Source organism: Apteryx mantelli, chromosome 26, assembly GCF_036417845.1.
Source record: "Apteryx mantelli isolate bAptMan1 chromosome 26, bAptMan1.hap1, whole genome shotgun sequence".
Classification (NCBI taxonomy): domain Eukaryota; kingdom Metazoa; phylum Chordata; class Aves; order Apterygiformes; family Apterygidae; genus Apteryx; species Apteryx mantelli.
This window is the reverse complement of record NC_090003.1, coordinates 2,917,453-2,925,008: the sequence shown is the minus strand read 5'-3', so window position 1 is coordinate 2,925,008 and position 7,556 is coordinate 2,917,453.

Genomic DNA, 7,556 nt, shown 5'->3' with positions numbered 1-7,556 from the left:
CTGATATAATAACACTGGTTTCTTTCATAAATGTTTGAGTTTTACAGAAGAAAACCCCTAGAGGAGAGACAGAAATTGTTATCCTCCAAATAAGGAAGTGCATCCAAATAGTACTTACATGTTGCTATTTACTACACTTTCTGATTTAAAGTTAAAGTAAGGTATTATTCAACTTCCATCTTACCCAGGAAGCTAATGAAACTTCACATTCCTTTAATATGTGCAGGTAATCCTGGTTCTCTTCTTCCTTCTGCTTTTTCTCCTTCTATTTTATTTTTCTTAGTGGTTGTTCCTGATGTTGTCAAAATACTACATTACAGAAATACACCAATTTTTTTCTAAGTGCATTTTGGTCATAATTGCTTTCTCCCATAGGAAGTTCAATAGCCTCTGAGTTGCAACCCTTTCTGCGCTCTCCTGAATCATTCTTACTGTTTTATGTAATGATTAAGTGCAGAGTGGAAAACAGCAGAAGATGGCTTTACAATGACTTTTCCTAAACTGGTTTTTTATGATCTTGGGACAGGTCATTGACATATCTTAAATCTCCTTTCTACCTCTTCTTTTTGCTTAAAACTGAGCTGTTTCAATTTACACCTAATCTAATCCTTGCCTGGTCTCAGGAGCAAAGAAAGTGAAAAGGTAACTTTTGGATGATGACAAATTCATATCTGTCTGCCCACTGGCAAGCAAGAAAGCAGACAAGTCTGAAGCATTCTGCTCAGCACTTCAAACAGTATCACTACAACAGCACACTTGAGGAAGGTCATAGTGCCTTTTCTTCTCTGTTACATTCATGTAAATTAGAAATAATCCTTGTTTTAAAGTCAGTGGAGAACTACTGCTTTGAGAGCAGAGTCTAACCTTTTTGTACCCAGTGGTTTCTCTAGCTACTAGCTTAACACATTGTTTGTTAGGGACAGGATCTGTTGCTCAGAGTGAAATTATGGGTTAAATCCAGTGGAGGAGATACTTGCAGCAAGCTCCAGTGGAGTATTTATCGTAAGAAAAGTAATCCTTGATTTGGGATTAAAGTTATTAAGGAACAGAAAACAAAGCACTGACCTAGTCCCTCTAGCGTACAATTGCTGGTTATTCAGAGTAATTAGCAAGAAGAAGGCTGCAGATATTATAAAGGCAGTGTCTAATCTAATTACTTCAGCAGTAATACTTTGTAATTTTAAATCTGATAAATCTCCTTACCCTGAAGCCAACTGAGTAATCACAGTGAGTTATCAGACAAAATTAGTTGCTTCTCCATCTGGGAGACAGTCACAGGCTGCATGCTCTGCTGACTTCTTCAGATTTATTCAATGAAATTTCTATAGTTCGATTGTAGGTCTTTGAGCTGCATAGCTCAGTTGCAATTGATCAAAGTAAAAGGCGGCAGCCATCTTTCCTTCCAAACCCCAAAGCACTGAATCAGCCAGGAGACATTATGCTAGGCCATCACAATGTTATAGACAGAGGCATAAATAAAGGAAAGAAAAAAAATCCTCTCAAAATATTTCAGGCAGTCAGAATGTGCACTGTGAGCATACATATGGCAATTGTGTCCATTCCAGGAATTAGGTGACTCAGAAAACACGTGTTTCAGTTACTGTTACTGCACAAGCACTTGCAGTACTATAAGACAAAACACCTCCATCTTGAAGAGTGTTCTGTGTTTCCAGAGTCAGAAATAGAAAAGACAGATGCCAGACAACCCCCCTTATGGAAGGGCTTCAGTATAGGAGCATTCTTTAGTGATTAGAATTTTGCATAAATTTGAAGGTTATGAATTTTTGGGTATGTTTTACATTTCATTTAAAAAAAATGCCAACAATAAGGGCTCTGAATGCAGATAACACTGTATTTACAACTAAACACAATACCCTAATCAACACTAATTTTACAGATCACTGAATAAATAGAGATAAACTAGGTCTGAGGTCAAATGAAGGCTATCCAAGCTTTGGATGTGCTATACTAGTGTCGAGGAGAGAAAAAAGAACCGTGTGACAGAGTAGAAGGAATTTTTTTCTGTGCTGTACCTGAAAGCATTTGTATTCCTTTCAGTGCTTTAGAATACTGCTCTACGGACTGGTGTGTCTGTGGGAAAGAGAGCGGGATATGTGTTAATGTAATCACTGTAAATGTTGAAGTGTTAATAAAATGTAGATTATACACAAGTTGTAGCTTCTATAAACTGACAAAATAGACATTCCAACTACTGAATCACAAGATAAAAGACATTATAAGGAAAATCAAAATAACCTCTGAGATTCCTTCCCATACTGAAATTTGCCTCTTCAGTGCCCAAGGACTCATAAAACCCTACTTTGGCCTTGACAACAGAAGAAAAACTACCATTCAGTATTCATGAGTACTCTGTGTGGGGCACTTGCACAGACTTCTGTATTTATGTTAAAAAAACAGCTGTTGCTGCTTTAGGAGATTAGAAAAAAATCAGAAAGTACAAGATGAAGAAGAGAAAAATACTAAACTATTTGTTTGAAAAGCAATGCCTGCACTATTAAGAGGGTAACATACATATCTAAATCTGTCCTGTTCGTTTGCAAAAAGAAAGCATTTATCCAAGTTTAAGCAAAAGCTCCCACATCAGTCCTTAACAGGTCTGCCAATCCCATAGATAATGGAGCGAAACTAGTTTTAACTCAATGAGGCTTCTACTGTTGGTGCAACAAAACACTTAATAGGATTGCTCTGATTTTCAATACTCACTGTCATTAACCTAAGAAAGCACTTCACATTAGGAGGAAAATAGTACCCCTCTGAATATTTGTTTATGCAGCAGAATAGATAATAAAAAGCTCATTGAAATATTTTCATTTAAAAAAAAAACAATCTCTCCCTATGTCCTCTTTATTACAGAGACTTAAAACATTTGCAGTGGTTGAAAGCTTGTCTTATGTTACAATAATACTGAGTGCAATATATGTTACAGAACATTTATAGCTAATTCTTCTTAAAGAAGACAATACAAATTTGGCAATAAGTATGTCTTGTTGGATGGATTTGGTAGCTGGATTGCAAAGCACTGTCTCTTTCTGCCTTTGTAGGTTGTGTCTTAAATGAAATGAGTTTGAGGATCTAAACCCATTATTACATGAAGCGTTAGTGATCTGCCCTTTCCTTTTGCCAGTTTTATGTTATGGCTATTCCCTTTACAAAGTTCTGCCTGATAAAAACAAATCTGAGAAGACAGTCAAACTCTGTCTGTCAGAAAATTTGGCAACAAGAGAACTAATCAGATGTTATTGGAGTTGACAGTGCAGCAAAAAGGCTGGGTCAAAAAAATAAAATCCATATAGCTCTTACTTCTGCGATATTTGAAACCTGTCTCAATCATTCAGGATTTAGAAACAACCAAAACATAGGACTGCCTAATTCTGTTCCACCAAAGATTCCTATAACCCATTATCCAATCTCCATCCTCTAGTATAAAGCCTGCCATGGAGTTGCTGAGTGTGTGTATTTTTTATTGAGATCAGTAATGCTCAATACTTAGAAACATTATTCTTTGTGCTCTCAAGTTGCGTTAACACAGGCAGTATCACAAACCAAAGAAAAACACTTTTATATCTGTAGGTCTAACCTACACAAAAAAAGTTGCACTGATTTAACCACATTGGTTTCACAAGCTTGTTTTGTCAATACCATCATTTCGTGTCACACAGAAGAGATAAAGTGTACCCAAGCAAATGGTAGAACTTTTTTGCGTGCACAAAGATTATGAAATTTCTGTGAGGGGATTTACGAAAGAGAGTTTAATTTATCTTGTTAGAATTGTTTAGATGCTTAATTCAACTAATAATTTGGAACACTTTAAGATACTTAGGAGGAAGGTATTCAGAAAGGTAAAGAGTAACAACTATTTTTCAGGCTTTGAAATTAAGTTGTTCAAAAATAATTACACAGTAACCCTGTCATTGGTCTAGATTTCACCGGGCAAGATGAGGATTTCTGATAATGTCCTAGAGATGGCATTAAGAGACAGGAGATGTAAACAAAGATTTATAAAATGAAACTACATATACTTTATTTCCCAATTGCCTTTAGACAGTTTTTATATTCCTGTAGTAACCATAAAGCATTAATCAATTTACCTGTTGGTTAAGATGACTACTCCTACAGTGTATGCACCATGGGATCTTTTATAAACAAAATTACCATTTACTCCTTCTCTGCATTAGGATGTATTATTTAATTGAATAGAAACTTACTCAACAGTTATATTCCTTTATTTGTTGTCACAATGTACTTTATTGTAAATACTTGCCTTTTTTTTCCTTTCTTTTTTTAAGCTACTTGATGTAAGAATAAATCAAACAAAGGAATTTCAGGTCTTTCAGGACCTGAAATTCTCAAGCTCAGACTTTCATGTTAACAGCTTCAGTGGAAAGCCTGGCATTTAAAGAGCTGGTGGGGTCATACTCTTACCGTGTAACTAATAATAAATAACACAATTATCTATTACAAAAGGTCCCAACTGATATTACAGTTCCTAGCTTCCTGGGATTGATTTTCAAGATATACAGTGAGACACAGTACTTATCCCAACAGTTTAAAATCTCAACAGGCAAAGGAGCAGGAGAAAGAAATTACATATCCCTGATGTACAAGTAAAGAGGAGACACTTTAGCAAGTTGATCATATAGAGTTAATTCCAGAGTAGCTTTGAAAACTTAACCAGCTGTGAAAGGAAACCAACCTCTAGAAATATATCCCTTTCTTTAACTCTTACAATACTTCTGTCTCATTTGTTGCTCAGTTATCTCGCACTTTCTTCCACTTGAAAAGCATTTCACACTTAGAAAAAAAAAAAGTGGAAATCTTCTTTCTCTTTGATGCTAGGACAAATTAAGCAAAACTAATTGTAAGCCCTTCATACAGGTATGAAAAATACACTCAAGTTCCTATAAAACTTTTAAGTCTTGGTGTACAAACTTTGTGGCTATACCCATTTCTTTCTCTTGCACCACACACAGGTAATCTCTTTTATGTAACAGAGAGGAAAAGAGAGCTTAAGACATTTCTCAAATTCTCCACACTCTTAAGCAGGCTTTTCTGAAAATTATAACTTTGGCCCAAACACCTTTAACATAGTCTTTGGGTAATATTAGTTACTAACAAATACAGGCTTGCATCAGTTGCTGACTGGGTAAATAATCAGAACAAGAGCAGCACTGGGAATTACCTTTGACAGCACAAACATCATAAAGCTCCCAATCTTCATGCATTGGGGTCACCAGATGGAGTGTGAAAGACATTTTTCTTTTACACAGGAATAAATAATTGGCGAGATTCAAGGGGGAGAGATGGGGAAGAGACATGGCTGGAAGTAGCAAACTAATATATAGCCATTGGGCTGTTCCAGTATTACAATTACTACAGTCTTTTAAGATTAAATAAAGATCATTTGAGTGATGACATACAGAGTAATCTGTAAAACATCTGGTGTGATATTCCATCCAGACTGTTATTCCTTTATTGCTACATTTGTTTCAGAGTCAAACAAACACAAAAGATCTACTTCTGCACATCTTAAACTTACTACACTTTTTAGATATATTTAGGATTACTCTACCCCCATCTTTCCAGCTTGTCTGTGTGTGCAACTAATACACATATGAGCTTGTATATGTAAAAGCCAGCAGGATTCTGCATATTGTTTATGAACTATGGTGCATGCAGCATTTTGAAATTGAACACGTACTTTATAAAGAAGAAACACTTAATATGTTAGCTATGATTATTTTCAGATTGCCTCCAATGGTGTTTTTGTGCATGGCTATTGAAGGGTCCATCAGGCACTTCCAGGATTTGGAGTATTTTGAACTAACAATGCCTATAATTCATTACTTTTTTTTTTTTTTTTTTTTCCCCAAACTGAATGTTGGCTGAAGCAATAATGAGAGTTTAGGCCAGCAAAATTAAGTCTGGTCTAGGGAAAGTAATAGAAAGAGGATCCTTGAGGAATCAAGATGAAAACTTAATCTTCAAATTTAAGTCTTTTTTGTTTAAAAATTGCTTCATTTTCTTCCATTCACTGAAATGACAGTTGCATGTCCTCAGCGGCAGAAGCATCCATTTTCTTTCTTTCAGAGTTTCTTTCACTGCTATCTTCAGAACAGGGATCCCTCCTTTCTAAAGGATTAGAATCAGGTTATGCAGCAAGAAAAGAGCTCTGTGATTTACAGTGTACTGTCTAAAGATGAAAACACATGAAAGACAGGCAGACAAAAATTGTGATGGATTCTACAGAGACAGGTTGTATAAATATCCTGGATAAATAAGTACAGAAGCATAGAGGTTTGGTTTTGTTTTTAAACATGTAGCTTGGGCTACACTTAGAATTCTGCTTTATCCTGTAGGCTAATATAATGACAACAAAAGTGGGAGTTAGCTTCTGGGTGCTTCTGTCTTATATAAAAAACATGGGTAAATGGAGGTGTTGTCTTAAAATAGTCTTGAAGCATTATTCATTTGGTCTATTTTAACATGGACTAGAAAAACACTAATATTCAATCCACCAAGCCAAATTGCAAAGAATTACCATGGTGATTTCTGATCTTATGTAAGATATACGGTTTGCTCCAGTTTATGTTAAAATGTATTAATGCTTTGCCTTATAATTTTTATCCAAACTACTATGCATTTGGCTCCAAATCTGTTCCCACTGAAATCAATGATTTCACTGTCACTGACTTCAAAGGAAACAATATCTTGTTGCTTGGGAAAAAGAGAGTAAGTAAAGACAGAAAGGCTGAAGAGCAGCTTGCATGTCTGCTCATGTTGCTGGTCTGAATTGCTAAAGAAGAAATTCCAGAAATTCATTCCAGAGTGACACAGAACAGGGTGCTCGTATCTTGCATACACATGAAGATAGTAGTCTTCTCTTTCCATTTATTAGTTGTTTAGTTCTTAGTCTGAAATCACCAGTTCTAATACATACTAAATCTTTAAAACCTTAGAGAGTTGACAGATCCTAATATGTCTGAAGATTTTAAGACACTGGTTCAAGTAAAGACAGGATACCTGTCATCTTCTTTTGCTAAGATAAAAGTAGTACTGGTTGCCACATTTTTTTCAACAGCTGTCTTAAAGAACTATTTCTCATAATGATGTCTTAAATCAAGCACCTTGGAAGGGGAAAAGGGAAGGAACTTTTTTTTTTGGAGGAGGGGAAAGGCTGATCAACTTTATCTGGTACGTACAAGCACTTTGTGGATGGAGCAGTTTAAAAAGTTTTTCAGCAGAGAAAAGGTAGAAAAACATGAATCTTGCCACCCACTCATCAAGTTTAATAACTCACAACACTATATATTTCTCTTAAATTTGAAAGAACTTTTACATAACAAGATATTCTACAAAGAGTCCACATAGAACAATGATTCTTTAACAACCTTTAACACTCCCAATAGTTTTAGACATTTAGGTAATGTTTGAAGGTCCTAGCTAAGTCACTTGCTAATTAACTGCACAACTTTGTGTTCTTTGAACTACCAGAATTAAAATAGGGAGCTTTTCTTCTCTGTTTCTTACACCTGGTG